The sequence below is a fragment of the Oncorhynchus gorbuscha genome, linkage group LG25 (genome assembly GCF_021184085.1).
Source record: "Oncorhynchus gorbuscha isolate QuinsamMale2020 ecotype Even-year linkage group LG25, OgorEven_v1.0, whole genome shotgun sequence".
In the NCBI taxonomy this organism is placed as follows: Eukaryota; Metazoa; Chordata; class Actinopteri; order Salmoniformes; family Salmonidae; genus Oncorhynchus; species Oncorhynchus gorbuscha.
The window spans coordinates 19,472,411-19,489,489 of record NC_060197.1 but is presented as its reverse complement, the minus strand read 5'-3'; positions in this window follow the sequence as shown (position 1 = coordinate 19,489,489).

Here is a 17,079-nt window from a genome sequence, read left to right as displayed (position 1 = left end):
GTCTGTTGCCGCTAGCCCTGCAACTCTCCTCAACAACTAGAAGGGGGACTCTCCTGTTAAACTAGAGGATTTGTGTTTTCCCTGTTTGGACTTCCCCTGTAATGATTGAGGATTTATGTTTTCCCTGTTTGGACATTAAAAGACTCTGTTTCTGTTATATCGCTTTTGGGTCCTCACTCACCTGCATAACAAGTGGTTGAAAAAGTACTCAATTCTCATACGAGTAAAAGTAAAGATACCTTACCTTGAAAATGACTCAAGTGAAAGTCATCCAGTAAAATACTACTTCATTGAAAGCCTACAATTATTTGGTTTTAAATCATGTATACTTGAGTAAATGTAGTTACAGATAGCCAGGGTCACACCCCAACTCTCAGATATATATATTTTTTAAAGCATCTGTGTTTAGTGATTCCGCCAGATCAGAGGCAGTAGGGATGACCGGGGATGTTCTCTTGATAAGTGTGCGAATTGGACCATTTTCTGTCCTGCTAAGCATTCAAAATCTAAAGAGTACTTTTGGGTGTCAGGGAAATGTTTGGAGTAAAAAGTACATACTCTTTAGGAATGTAAGTAAAGTAAAAGTAGTCAAAAATATAAATAGTTAAAGTACAGATACACCCAAAAACGACTTAAGTAGTACTTTAAAGTACTTTACACCACAGAATATTTTTTGTCTTTGATTTACCAGAGTTAGTGTGGCATTAAGCCACAACAGTAGAGTACACTTTTTCTGCTATTTTACTTTTCTTAAATCTGTGCACTTCTATTGTCAGTAGCATGTGAAAGTAGTCATATTTTGCACTCACCATCCCTCCTCAATTCATTGGCCATGATTTGAACATGTTACTAGGTCAATTGGTGAGTGCTGCACTGAATCATATTACCAAGAGCCTAACAAAGCAACCCGTTCAAGCCCATACAAAGAAAAACATGTCCCTATTTCAGTCTCTATTCCAACATGGCTATGTCCACGTTACCTATTGTTATGTTGTGTTTTATTCATTTTTATTTAACCAGGAAAAAACACATTGAAACCTAGGTGTAATTTCAGGGGGGGGGGATATTATATATTCACATTCTGAGATGATGTGGTGTAAGCGTTATGGAGCTCCATGGGCAATGTATTCGCAAACAATACACTGCACATCCCCACCAATGCCAGAGATATGGAATTTCACTGTCGCTCTCCCCTTGCATTCACAACGTCTATACCAGCAGAGTTAAAGTCAACCTGTCCTGAGAATAAGTATTTTGCCTAACCATATAATACAGATCTATAGAAAGAGGGCATGGGCCAGGGCATCAATCTTCTATGTATTCAGCGATTGTTTTATTTAGGCTTTATATAGCTAAAAATATATTTTTTTATATGCATTTACGTATGGCACTTTGTTTTCATTCATTGTCATTGTTTTTAAAGATTTGAGAGCTACAAATTATTCTGAATTATTTGGTCTCTGATTTATTAAAGTTGCTGTAGTGTACATAGTCCATGTGTTCTGTAATTAGCCCAGATTGTTTTATTCTCGATATGAAGACCATAATTCTCTGTAGCTCCTGGTTTACTTGGTGAATTATCAGGCAATGCAGCAGCAAAATGTTAAGTATTAAGAAAATAAATGGATGTTTGAGATCGAGTGTTGGATTGGATGTCTGCTATATGTCTGATAAATGATTGCACGGCTTTTAGGCAATGCAGGATTGTGTGCACCACAGAAAAATTGACAATACATTTTTCTAATAAAATCTGAGCATCTTTTAGTGATTTCTTGGGTTTCCTGTCCAGACTACTGTACCACTGTCTTTTGACACAAAAGCATAAATCAATTTACATAAGACTGACCAATTCTCTCTGAAAAAAAACTGGTTTTATTCAGTAGTTAAAGTTACAATCATCCGTTATATAGACCTTGAGTAGTACGGATATAATTCTGGAAGAATACCAGTACAGAACAGAAGGCACAGGAGGACAGAGTTATGGTTTGAGTGGTGAAACGCTGATCAAGATGACACCTTTCAGTCCTGCTGCTGTTGGACAGCTGTTTGCTCCTGACCCTGAAGTTGTTGACTAGACAGCTGCCACCTCATTCAGCCAGCCTGACGCTCTCTCTGGGTTTTCCTGTGTTTGAAAAGCCATTGCAGGCAGCCACTGGAGCAGAAGTAAAAGCCGTGTTTTGTCAGCCATCTGAAATGCTGGGGACCGGAACCTTATAAGCTCCCCTCACTATACCCAGCGGATTGGGGAAAGTCAACCCGATTGTTTCAATACATTTTGTCATTAAAAAACAAGGGACAGAGTAAATAGGGCGGAGCAGCAAGTGGGCCGGGTGACTAAAGCAATGTATTGTTGAGGTGTCAGGACCAGTCAGCTTATTCCGTGTGTGTGTGTGTGTGTGTGTGTGTGTGTGTGTGTGTGTGTGTGTGTGTGTGTGTGTGTGTGTGTGTGTGTGTGTGTGTGTGTGTGTGTGTGTGTGTGTGTGTGTGTGTGTGTGTGTGTGGGGGGGGAATATGTATCTACATGTAATTCAATCAAATGTTTTTTTTTGTAAAGAAACATGCAGTACCAAGGAGTACAGGAATAGTCCTTTGTATCATTGATATTCTCACCAAAAGTCAACACAGGGTGGTAAAGCAGATATGGTGCAAAGCTGGTAGCAAGGCAATCAAAATCCATTCCCTTCGCAACACCCTTAGAACGGAACACTGTTAACCAGGAAAATCAGGTTAGCACCAACAAATTGGTTTGAAATCATTTGTGGGAAAACCTTCAAGGGTCTTTTGAACAGGGTTTGAGCAGCATGATACCATCTCTCTCCTTTACTCTTAAGCCCATGGCCCTCAGGGCGGAGTCATCGGCCAACCCACAACATTCTAGAGCTACCACCAGCTCCTGATTCACCAGGTTGTGGTCTAGAATATTCCGGGTAGCAAAGATGGCCCACTGGCTGATGGAGAAACAACGGTGAAGGATGGCATTACATATACATTTATGGCACAAAGAGAGTTAGTTTTAATTTACAATGGAAGAGGAACAAGAGGAATGTAGAAACCCGACTCACAAAAGCTTTTTTCTACACCAAAACTACTCATACTGGTTGTCTCCTACACATTCACACATACTTTACTTTGATTTGTGGTTGAAGGGGTGTAACACTAACCCACTCTCAATTAGCTACCACCATCCCACTGTAAAGGACACTATCAGTACAATGAGTGAGTACTGTGTCCATTTTGAATGACAAGGAAGCAACCAAACCTCCCACCCCCTCTAGTTCTCTTCCTCTCCACATATGCCCAGTCAGCATCATTGACCAGGCCATGTAGCTGTGTGGCTGTGGCCCATACCTGGGTTCAAATACTATCTGTGCTTGATTGAGCTTGCCTGGCTGAATGGACCAATAGAATCATCTCAAACCGGCAAAGACCACACATCCGGCACTCCAGGCAAGCTACCCACTGGACACAGACATAATTTCAATGTCTAGCTTTGGTTTACATTTGGTTCATTTGTCAATTTATGTGGAATTTACTTGAAATCAAGAAAACATTTAATGTAATTTGATTTGTTGACTTTTCAAATTCAGTCCGTTTTCCACATTGATTCAATGTTATCACAATTTTTGTTGAATTGACTTGAAAACAACATTGATTCAAATAGTTTTTGCCCAGTGTGTCTGTCTGTAACCCACCTAAGAAGAGCAGAGGGAGCTCAACAGTAACCGTCGATGACAACTTCCTTCCTGAGAGGGTCAGGGGGACAGTGGGGCTCAGATTAATAGCTCACTGCCTGGTGAAAAGACAAGCTGGCACCGTGCCCTGACCGACAGCTAGCCCCCGGGGGTGGATGGAGGTGGACTTAAAGTAAGCTGTTGTGTCAGTGCCAACATCCACCAACAGTATAAACATGATGGATACATGAAACATACAGTATAATAATTCACCACAGTGACTTGTCATGCCAATAGAGGTCTCTTCACAGTCCCCAAGTCCAGAACAGACTATGGGAGGCACACAGTAATACATAGAGCCATGACTATTTTCCATATCAGGTAACTGATGAAAGCAGTATAAATCAGATTTAAAAAGCAGGCAAATATACACCTTATAGAACAACATGGACTGTGAAGAGACACAAAAGGAACAGACACATGCATACATAAACACACACATTGTGATATTGTTGTATGGTGGTATTGAACATTTTGTGTTGTAGATGTGGTGGTGTAGGGATGTTAAATGATGTACTGGTTAATCTTTAACTCATTCAATACAAACATAGTTCAATGTTTGATATTTTGTTTTATACGTAAATGTGGGTGCATTGGTGTGTTTGGACCCCGGGAAGAGTAGCTGCCGTCTTGGCAGCAGCTAATGGGGATCCCTAATAAATACAAATGTAGACACTCCCCTACATCTATTTGGACAGTTAAGCTAAAAATAAATTGGCTCTATACTCCAGCATTTTGGATTTGAGAGCAAATATTTTACAGATGTGAAAGTACAGAATGTCACCTTTTATTCGAGGTTATTTTCATATATGTTTTACATTTAGAAATGAATGCACTTTATGCATCTAGTCCCCCCGTTTGAATGTGACATTAAGCACTTGGAAAAATTCACTTAGTGCATAAAATGTAATATTTGGTCCTACATTCCTAGCACACAATGACTACATCAAGCTTATGACTCTTCAAACTTGTTGGTAGCATTTGATTTGGTTGTGTTTCAGAATATGCTGTGGGCAAAATAAATGGTAAATAATGTAGTGTGTCATTTTGAGGCTCCTTTTGTGATTAACAAGTATTTTTTTGGGGGGGGGGGTATGAATCGTTGTTCCTCTTTCTCACTCAACATTATTCAGGATTTATTCAGGACTATCCATAATCATGGAAGCATCCACATTAATGTAGAAGGACTGAAAAGCTCTGGGATTTTCTTCTACTCCAAAATGATTTTTTTTAAATGTATGCTGACACCATCTGAAATATAATTTCCATCTCCAGAAATGAGATTACATACGGTCATGGTCTACAGTGCCTTCAGAAAGTACTCGGACCTGTGGACTTTTCCCAAAATGTTTACGTTAAAAACGTATTCTAAAATTGATTTTTTTTTAAAGACAAACTCCTCAGCAATCTAGACATAATGACAAAGCGAAAACAGGTTTCAGGAAATGTTAGCAACTTTATAAAAACAGAAATAAGATACTTACATTAAGTATTCGGATCCTTTGCTATGAGACTCGAAATTGAGTTCAGGTGCATCCTCTTTCCATTGATCATCCTTGAAATGTTTCTACAACTTGGAGTCCACTTGTGGTAAATTAAATTGATTGGACATTATTTGGAAAGGCACACACCTGTCTATATAAAGGTCCCACATTTGACAGTGCATGTCAGGGCAAAAACCAAGCCATGAGGTCGAAGGAATTGTCCATTGATCTCCAAGACAGGACTGTGTCGAGGCACAGATCTGGGAAACGGTACCAAACATTTCTGCAGCATTGAAGGTTCCCAAGAACACAGTGGCCTCCATCATTCTTAAATGGAAGAGGTTTACATAGACATACGTGCATTTGTCCAAATACTTATGACACCTTCAAAGAGAGGGACTAGATATATAAAATGCTTTCATTTCTAAAATGGTAAAACAAACGTTTATAACAATACCCTCAAATAAAAGTTGACATTCTGTACTGTCGCCTCATGACATTTGTCAAATCCTAAATGTTGGAGGACAAAGACAAAATGTACACAATTTAGCATCACTGTGTGTCCAAATAAATAAACATTGATGTATGACTATAAACATGGCATATAAATGTACGTATCAGCAACAACAATACTTACAGGAAGACAAAGGATGATACATAAAAGTACAACGCTCATTAGGATAACATCCATCCACAGTGGCTTTAACATGATAGTTACAACTAGTCAAATTTAAACACCACAGGGACATCAGATTCTAGACGAATCAAAAGGACACAGGGATTGTTGTTGTCCATAATGAGAGGAAGACCATCCAGTTCCCTAACCTGGAAGAAGAATACAAAAATCGAATTAGGGATACACGATATATTGGTGAACATATCGGAATTGGCCGATATTAGCTAAAAATGCCAACATCGGTATCGGCCCGATGTCTAGTTTAACAAAGATTTGCAAAACCGATGTCAAAGCTGACGCGCATGCCTAAACTCAGCAAAAAAAGAAACGTCCCCCCACTGTCAACTGTGTTAATTGTCAGCAAAATTAACATGTGTAAATATTTGTATGAACATAAGATTCAACAACTTGTGACAAACTGAACAGGTTCCACAGACATGCAACTAACAGAAGTGGAATAATCTAGGTCAGAATCAAAAAGCAACAGTCAGTATCTGATGTGGCCACAAGCAGCATTAAGTACTGCAGTGCATTTCCTCCTCATGGACTGCACCAGATTTGCCAGTTCTTGCTGTGAGATGTTACCACACTTTTCCACCAAGGCACCTGCAAGTTCCTGGACATTTCTAGCCCTCACCCTCCGACCCAACAGGTCAGAGACGTGCTCAATGGGATTGAGATCCAGGCTCGTCGCTGACCATTGCAGAACACTGACATTCCTGTCTTGCAGGAAATCACGCACAGAACGAGCAGTATGGCTCGTGATATTGTCATGCTGGAGGGTCATGTCAGGATGAGCCTGCAGGAAGTGTACTAGATGAGGGAGGAGGATGTCTTCCCTGTAACACACATCGTTGATATAGCCTGCAATGACAACAAGCGCAGTCTGAAGATGCTGTGACCGCCCCAGACCATGACGGACCCTCCACCTCCAAATCGATCATGCTCCAGAGTACAGGCCTCGGTGTAACGCCCATTCCCTCGAAGATAAACTCAAATCCGACCACCCCTGGTGAGACAAAACCGTGACTAGTCAGTGAAGAGCACTTTTTGCCAGTCCTGTCTAATCCAGCGATGGTGGATTTGTGCCCATAGGCGACGTCATTGCCGGTGATGTCTGGTGAGGACCGGCCTTTACAACAGGCCTACAAGACCTCAGTCCAGCCTCTCTCAGCCTTTTGTGGACAGTCTGAGCACTGATGGAGGGATTGTGCGTTCCTGGTGTAACTCGGGCAGTTGTTGCCATCCTGTGCCTGTCCCGCAGGTGAGATGTTCAGATGTACCGATTCTGTGCAGGTGTTGTTACACGTGGTCTGCCACTGCGAGGACGATCAGCTGTCCGTCCTGTCTCACCTTTCCGTCCTGTGTATAAACCTTTTACGGTGAAGATCTGTGAAGTTAATTGGATTTTTAAAATGATCTTTGAAAGACAAGGTCCTGAAAAAGGGATGTTCCTTTTTTTGCTGAGTTTACAAATAGATGAGAACATCTTTGTATAACGTAGGTAGGTAAGTGATGACTCCAAGTAAAATTTTGCACTAAATGTGAAACACAGTATTCCTAAACTAGCCCACAATGTCTGCTGTGTGAATCGAGCAGTCAACAAGTTGAGCAGTCATTTGAAAGAGTAAGGAAATTTCAGCAAGGCAACTTAATTTTAAAGGCGAAATCCATTAACGCCAAGATAATGGAATTCATTGCCCTTGACAAATCAACCGATGTTGGCTTTCACCGACCAGTCGAGCACCGGTACACTTTTTATTTATATTTTTAAGCAATTTTTCAGATGTTGCCCTACCGGAGTTACACCATAATAGCGTCACAGCTATTAGCTTCACAACGGACATCAGCCCCATGAGCTTACGGAGTCTGACAGCACCATGGGTTGTTGAGGATTTCATACTGAAGTCCTATTGAATGCTCATGAATATGCTGATATTCATACCGCTGCTGCCATTTCAATGGCATTTGAGAACATGTTTGAAACTTGAACACACTAGCTAGCTCCATTAGAACAACTGACTCAATTGCACCTGCAGCAGATGTGATACCCTCTTATGGCATTGAAATGCCTGCTCAACAAAACTGGCAGGGATGTAAACAAATGTGCACAAAATTTGAGATAAGCTTTATGTGGATATGGAACATTTCTGGGATCTTACACTGCTCAAAAAAATAAAGGGAACACTAAAATAACACATCCTAGATCTGAATGAATTAAATATTCGTATTAAATACTTTTTTCGTGGCGTTGGTGGATGGAGCAAGACATGATGTCCCAGATGTGCTCAATTGATGTCAAAATGTGCTCCAGCCACATGATGTCTAGCATTGTCTTGCATTAGGAGGAACCCGGGGCCAACAGCACCAGCATATGGTCTCACAAGGGGTCTGAGGATCTCATCACGGTATCTAAATGGCAGTCAGGCTACCTCTGGCGAGCACATGGAGGGCTGTGTGGCCCCCCCAAAGAAATGCCACCCCACCCCACACCATGACTGACCCACCACCAAACCGGTCATGCTGGAGGATGTTGCAGGCAGCAGAACGTTCTCCACGGCGTCTCCAGACTCTGTCACATCTGTCACATGTGCTCAGTGTGAACCTGCTTTCATCTGTGAAGAGCACAGGGCGCCAGTGGCGAATTTGCCAATCTTGGTGTTCTCTGGCAAATGCCAAACGTCCTGCACGGTGTTGGGCTGTAAGCACTACCCCCACCTGTGGACGTCGGGCCCTCATACCTCCCTCATGGAGTCTGTTTCTGACTGTTTGAGCAGACACATGCACATTTGTGGCCTGCTGGAGGTAATTTTGCAGGGCTCTGGCAGTGCTCCTCCTGCTCCTCCTTGCACAAAGGCAGAGGTAGCGGTCCTGCTGCTGGGTTGTTGCCCTCCTACGGTCTCCTCCACATCTCCTGATGTACTGGCCTGTCTCCTGGTAGTGCCTCCATGCTCTGGACACTACGCTGACAGACACAGCAAACCTTCTTGCCACAGCTCGCATTGATGTGCCATCCTGGATGAGCTGCACTACCTGAGCCACTTGTGTGGGTTGTAAAGACTCCGTCTCATGCTACCACTAGAGTGAAAGCACCGCCAGCATTCAAAAGTGACCAAAACATCAGCCAGGAAGCATTTGAACTGAGAAGTGGTCTGTGGTCACCACCTGCAGAACCACTCCTTTATTGGGGGTGTCTTGCAAATTGCCTGTAATTTCCACCTGTTGTCTATACCATTTGCACAACAGCATGTGAAATTTATTGTCAATCAGTGTTGCTTTCTAAGTGGACAGTTTGATTTCACAGAAGTGTGATTGACTTGGAGTTACATTGTGTTGTTTAAGGGTTCCCTTTATTCAGTGGTATTCTCTCTTTACTGTGTCGCCACCAGGCTCGATGCTATGTACAAGGACCGCTACTTTGATGCAGACAAGAAACGTTAAATTTGTTAAATGTTACATACAAGATGACAACATGGAAACGGACACCGTGACAGTGTGCACCAAGGGAGAGGCCACAGACAGACACAGCTGAAACGTCACTGCTTGACATGTATGATGCAATCATGGTTGAGAATGAAATGACTGAACAATGAAACAGCACAGCAACTAAGAGAAAGAAATCGGTTTTGATTATGTTTTACTGGTAATGAGGACATATGTAAATGGCAACAAAAATTTTTTTTTGGTCATTGTGTGTGTGTAACCTTTATTTAACTAGGCAAGTCAGTTAAGAACAAATTCTTATTTACAATGACTGCCTACCCCGGCCAAACCTGGACGACGCTGGGCCAATTGTGCGTCGCCCTATAGGACACCCAATCACGGCCGGATGTGATACTACAGTCCCTGGTTCGAATCCAGGCTGTAACACCTCTATAATAATAATATATGCCATTTAGCAGACGCTTTTATCCAAAGCGACTTACAGTCATGTGTGCATACATTCTACGTATGGGTGGTCCCGGGGATCGAACCCACTAACCTGGCGTTACAAGCACCATGCTCTACCAACTGAGCTACAGAAGGACCTCTTGCACTGAGATGCAGTGCCTTAGACCACTGTGTGTGTTAACTTTTAAAGTTGTACAAGGATGCTCAAAAGGCAGCCAAAATGTTAAATATCGGTATCGGGACTTATCGGATATCGGCCAAAAGTGTCATATCGGTGCATCACTAAATATAATCAAACAAACATATTTACAATGCAGAAATAGAATCTCACCATCCCAAAAAATCTAGATTCCCATCCAAAACACAGTAAAAAACACGAGTCACTAATTATTCTGTTTGTCTTGAGTGTATAGATAGGGCCAAATTTCAAACAATGCTGAGATGGCAATGTTCCTTATGCAAGAAGAAGCTCTTTAAGTATTGTGTTTCCTTGATTTCTATAGGACAATCTCAATAACTAACCAACATCTATGTCTCTATCAGCCAACATTGAGGTCCCTATCCTTAGGAAATCCCTACTACGGGTTGGTCTAAAGCTGTCAAAACGTGTTACACTTGTCCCTATCACCTGCTATCTAATTATATAGGTTAATTTCCATGCATGTGGTTACTCTGCAAATTAATTGTTAGAGAACGGCCATAGCAAGAGAGAAAAGTGTGTACTTTTTGTTCACTCAAAATCATATTATCAACATCAGCCTATATGTAAAAAAATACTTAATGAAAGACTATCATATCAAATGACTAATTACCAGCTGGGAGCCGGCAGAGGGTTATTATCATTCATGGACCTTGTAAAGTGGGAGCAAGGTTTTTAAGCCACTGCAGGTGGACACATGCCAGTTTCCCCCATCCCTATTAATGTGCTTTATATCACAGTCAGTGATGGCTGCCGCTAGCTGGGATAATGAGTAAGGAAATGTTTCGATTTCTTCCATTAACGTAATAATAATAAAACCACCACGAGGAAGCCAATATGGCTCAGTGCCAAGATGGACTCAAAAACACTTATTGTCTCTCCGGTGTGGCCCAGGAAGCACAGATACAGCATGAGGAGATTACTGTATGTGCTATTTAACTCAACATGTGTCTCAAATGACATCCTACTCCGTTTAGTGAACTACTTTTGACCAGTCGATTAGAATAGGAAGTGTCATTTTACATTTTCATTCTCCATTCCTGACCTTTTACACATGCTTCTTGACCCTAGATCTGTCACGTCCAAGGATTAAATCCCTATTTTAGACACCGAGATAAACACTCTAAGGGCTGATTTAAGGGTTCAAAAGGAGTCTGCAAATCCTACTCTGAAAGGACACGCTCACAGACAGAACTTGTGGCGGCTGAGTAAAATGCTTCAAAGCATTGGATGAAATGTAGTATATCAATGGTCTTGCAACAGAAGAGTTAATTATTTAATATTCGACCCCCACACCCAAGTTTTGTCAACTATCTGCACTATTACCCAAGAAAGAAAAGGCAACTGAACTAAATGACTGTCATCATGAAGTGCTTTGAGAGACTAGTCAAGGATCATATCACCTCTACCTTAGCTGACACCCTAGACCCACTTCAATTTGCTTACTGCCCCAATAGACCACCAATCATGAAGTTTGCAGATGACACAACAGTAGTAGGCCTGATTACCAACAATGACGAAACAGCCTACAGGGAGGAGGTGAGTGTCCTCTTTGGGTGAGAGGTTATTTTCTTGGCACCACACCCCGAGTGTGGTGCCAAGAAAATAACCTCTCACCCAAAGTCAACAAAACAAAGTAGTTGATTGTGAACTTCAGGGAAAAAGCAGAGGGAGCACCACCCTACCCACCATTGCGACCTGTACACTCTCGTTGGTTGGCCCTCGCTTCATACTCGTTGCCAAACCCACTGGCTGCAGGTTATCTTCAAGTCTCTGCTAGGTAAAGCCCCGCCTTATCTCAGCTTACTGGTCACCATAGCAGCACCCACTCGTAGCACGCGCTCCAATAGGTATAGCTCATTGGTCACCCCCAAAGCCAATTCCTCCTGTCATGAGGTACGAACAAATTTCATGTTCCAGAGAAAGTGTAAAAGATCGGTGAAGAATCCAGCTACGTACTGGTGCGTTTGTCACAACTTGGGAAACTCAAGAGAGATGGTGTCGCTACATTACCATAACACTGCTTATATAATAGCCTCAGATATGAGGTTTACATCTAATTGTTGTATAAGATGAATGAGTGAGTATGATACTGTTTGTATAATGGTGTAATATGAAAAATACAATTCCCAATTGGAGAGGACTGAGGACTGCCCCTGAGACCAGTTAGGGTCAGATATCCTGGGACAGTCCTTTTCTGCCATTCCGAATAACACCCAACTTTGAGAAATTAGTCCCGGAGTGGGTTGGTTCCTGCTAGTACCATAAAGTATAGGGTACTTGACTTTCTAACTAGCAACAAAGATGTATTGTCTGTCTAAATGTGCAAGGAGGAGACAGCCTAATAGGAGGGTATAAATACTTGTGCTGGTGGAAATATGTATTTTTCTTTTCAGCTGTTTGACTCAGTGGGTGACTAAACATGGTTTGAGCATTGACTAGTTGTCTGTTAGTTTTTAACTCTGTTTGTCAGAACCAGGGGTAATGTGTGTGGATGGGTGACAAAAACAATCCATGTAATACATTTTCTATTGAGACTGTAACACAACAAAATGTGGAATATGTCAAGGTGCATGAATACTTTCTGAAGGCACTGTATGTCACTTTCTGGAGTCCAGAGCAAGCAAAATCATACTTCCTACTTGTAGCATAGGTTACAGGATTGCTTGGAAAGCATATTCTGTCTGCACAATGCCATCACTTTGGAGGACAGTCTGCTTGCAGTGCTCGTTGACAGTCGGGTAGCCCTGTCGTTCTTCACAAATATCGTAATCATTTCACCAGAATCTTCATCCCATAATGCTGAAGGCAGTGCGATGTTACATTGCAATGTTATATATACAGTGCATTGGGAAAGTAATCAGACTCCTAGACTTTTTCCACATTTATAGCTTTATTCTAAAATGTATTAAATCATTTTTTTCATCATCAATATACACACAAAGCCCATAATGACGAAGCAAAAACAGTTTATTTGTAATTTCTTTTGCAAATATATTAGAAAGAAATAACTGAAATATCACATTTACATACCGTACCAGTCAAAAGTTTGGACACCTACTCATTCAAGGGCTTTTATTTGCACTATTAATAGTGTAGAGATCAAAATAATGAAATAACACAAAATACAGTGCCTTGCGAAAGTATTCGGCCCCCTTGAACTTTGCGACCTTTTGCCACATTTCAGGCTTCAAACATAAAGATATAAAACTGTATTTTTTTGTGAAGAATCAAGAACAAGTGGGACACAATCATGAAGTGGAAGAGTCATTTAGGTCAACATTGGATCATTCAGAGATCCTCACTGAACTTCTGGAGAGAGTTTGCTGCACTAAAAGAAAAAGGGGCTGAATAATTTTGCACGCCCAATTTTTCAGTTTTTGATATGTTAAAAAAGTTTGAAATATCCAAAAAATGTCGTTCCACTTCATGATTGTGTCCCACTTGTTGTTGATTCTTCTGTTGGGAATAATGCTATTTGTATATTGGCTAAATCTCCTCTTCTCAAATCTGGATTTTTTTCTTCTTGTATTATCCCTTACGATCCAAAAGCCAACCTTCTCTCTGGCTTCTGATGCAACCAGGAGGGACACAAAACTAAGTAGTAGACTATCTGAATTCCAGAGGAATTTGTGGAGGCTTGTTTAAATTAATGTGATTGTAAGTGAGCAGAAATTCCCTGTGTTTATGTTCCTGTTCAGTTTACTTCTCTCAGTGGAGGCCTAGTGATATTCTAGCTTGCTTAGATATTGCCAAAGAGATATTAGGGCTGAAACTAGCATTTCAGTATTCTTACTCACTGAACTTGTTCTTCACACGTTCTTCTTCGTTCTCTGTCTCTCTCACTCTCTGTCTCCTGTTTTGAATGACTGCGTAACACTTGACTCCCTCTCTACTCACCCATAATCACGTCATTTTGAGAGCTCTTTACAACATCGAAGGAGAACTGGTTGTCATCGGCCACGATGTCAAAGAAGACATCAGCATATGTTAAGAAGGGAGCTGGGTTGGAAGGTGTGATGGTCCTCGGGAAGACAATCTCTGTTGTTCAAAGGTAGAATAAGAGGTATGCAGATTATGCTTTCAAAATACCTTAAAGAAATTATGTGTTTCATCAACTACATTCAGCTAATAACCTAGTTTGAACATAATGTTCTGAGAATCACATGTTTCTTAGAGCTTGGTGAGAGCGTGGTTGTCCTAATGGTTTTTTTGCATACACCATTCCCGCCAGTTTCTGGAATTGGTGCAGGATAGTTAGTTGCTTGGCTTTGGAACATTTGCAGCACATTTAAAGGCCCCGCTCAGAAGAAGTTGCCTCACCTATTTAGAGAAATTCCTGTCCTAGTGCGAGAATTCTTGTTGAGATTCCACCTCGAAGAATGACACGGGCTTGCTAATACATATTCAGGAATTGGGGGTGGGAATGTTGTGGTGATTTCCACGTGTAGAAGAGAAGTGACAAATAGGCCACTGACTGACAGATTTCAGTGTAACTAGCTAGCATGCTAACTTTAGCCGGCTAATGAAGTTATGTGAGCACGGGCATATTTCAGAAAAAGACTACCAGCCTACCTGTAAAGAGATGAGTCTGAGCTAAACTGTGCCTATACAAGCTGTTGACATGTTGAGGGTTGACGTTTGTCTGACTCTTGCCGTATGATAATTCCAGCGAAACCATGTCGGATTCCAGACATCATTAATATTTGCACATGCACACGGACATGATCAAATAGCTATATTCTTTGTTCTCTCTTATCATTTCAGCAAGCTAGCCAGCTACACTGCCTTCAGAAAGTAGTCATACCCCTTGACTTAATCCACATTTTGTTGTTACAGCCTGAATTTAAAATATTCAATATATTTTTTTTCTCACCCATCTACACACAATACACCATAATGACAGAGTGAAAACATGTTTTAGAAATGTTTTCTAATTTATTGAACATGAAATATATCATTTACATAAGTATTCACACCCCTGAGTCAACATACATTTGGCAGAGTGCTTTCCACACCTGGATTGTGCAACATTTTTACATTATTCTTTTCAAAATTCCTCAAGCTCTGTCGAATTGTTTTTTGATCATTGCTAAACAACCATTTTCAGGTCTTGTTATAGATGTTGAAGTAGATTTAAGTCAAAACCATAACTCGGCCACTTAGGAACATTCACTGTCTTCTTGGTAAGCAACTCCAATGTAGATTTGGCCTTGTGTTTTAGGTTATTGTCCTGCTGAAATGTGAATTAATCTCCCAGTGTCTGGTGGAAAGCAGACTGAACCAGGTTTTCCTCCAGGATTGTTTTTACCCTGAAAAATTCCACAGTCCTTAACAATTACAAGCACACCCATAACATGATGCAGCAACAACTATGCTTGAAAATATGGAGAGTGGTACTCAATAACGTATTGGATTGGATTTGCCCCAAGCATAACACTTTACACAGGACAAAAAGTGAATTGCTTTGCCACATTTTTGCAGTATTACTTTAGTGCCTTGTTGAAAGCAGGATGCATGTTTAGAAATATTTGTATTCTGTACAGGCTTCCTTATTTTTACTCTGTCAATTAGGTTAGTATTTTGGAGTAACTACACTGTTGTTGATCCATCTTCCATTTTCTCCTCACAGCTATTAAACGCTGTAACTGTTTTAAAGTCACCGTTGGCCTCATGTTGAAATCCCTGAGCAGCAACTGAGTTAGGAAGGACGCCTGTATTTTTGTAGTGATTGGGTGTATTGATACATCATCCAAACTATAATTAATAACTTCACCATGCTCAAAGGGATATTCAATGCCTGCTTTTTATTTTTACCCATCTACCAATAATTGCCCTTCTTTGATAGGCATTGCTCAGACGACTCGTAAATAGGAACAACTTTGCAGCAGGTGTTTCAGATTATTAAACATTGCCATGCTGTTGGGTGGCAATATTTAAATAAAACTCAGCCCTGAATCATAGGCTGAAAATAATTTGCTCATCATGTCAAAGGAAAAGGCACGTAAAGACCAAATCAAACTAATTAGAATGCACAGGAGTGAATGAGAGAAAACAGATGGGCTGCGAGCGTTAAACAGCATTCGACAGCCCAAATCACAAGGAGAGACGCCGTCCACGGCGTCAAAATTAGCATGTGAGAGTAGAGAGCGTTAATTCACATACACTGCATAGCGTATGCCAACTTAATTGTCACTAGAATCTATTATAAACATTTGTATTTGTTATGTTCGCTATGTTGCCCTGAATTATTGTTGTGTGTTCATTTTGACTCACCTTATATGTCCTACGGGAGCCACCGTACCTGCCTGCTCTAAGTTAGCTCACGAACATGAGGACAGTTGTAGTTAATACACCCAAACAGTTTATAAAGAATTTAGCTGGTCTACACTTTTGGTGGCGACAGATGGTCATCTCGCTTTGCGTTCTTAGGAAACTATGCAGTATTGTTTTTTTATGTATTATTTCTTACATGCTGACCGGACACGTCGCGAGCGTCGCAAAATAAATTTAGAAATCCATGATATTCAATTATTGCACCCACACTGCTCGCTCCAACGGTCTGCGTTGCCAAGGGCTAAAATATAACTTCTTTCTATTTCTGATGCAGATCGGCTGAAAGTCCTGCCTCTCCCATCTCCTCAGGGGTTTATAGAAGCAGTTACCCACGTGCCATCTCCTCATTGGTTATACCCACGTGGGTGATTGAAAGAAGGACTGTTTTGCAGGTCGTCGTGGTAATACTATGAAAGTTTAGATGCCGATCACCATATAAGTTCAACAATGAAAAAGCCTGGAAGGAGGAGAGATGACTAGAAACGATTCGGATTGCCGTTTTATGTGTGGATTAATTTATCGGAGTAGTAGACCTTGTGCACTTCAGGTAAAATAACAACTCAATGTTTATATCCCAGGACAAATTAGCTAGCCACAGCAACCTAGCAAAATAGGACAAATTAGCTAGCAAGTGCAAGCTAACTAGCTAAATTGCAATACATGTTTAATGCTTTCCGACCTGTCCCCAAATTAATGTCATTGATTCAAAGTTTGTTTTGATATTTTAACCTGCGTGTCGTGTTCGCGTTTGGGGTAGGGGGA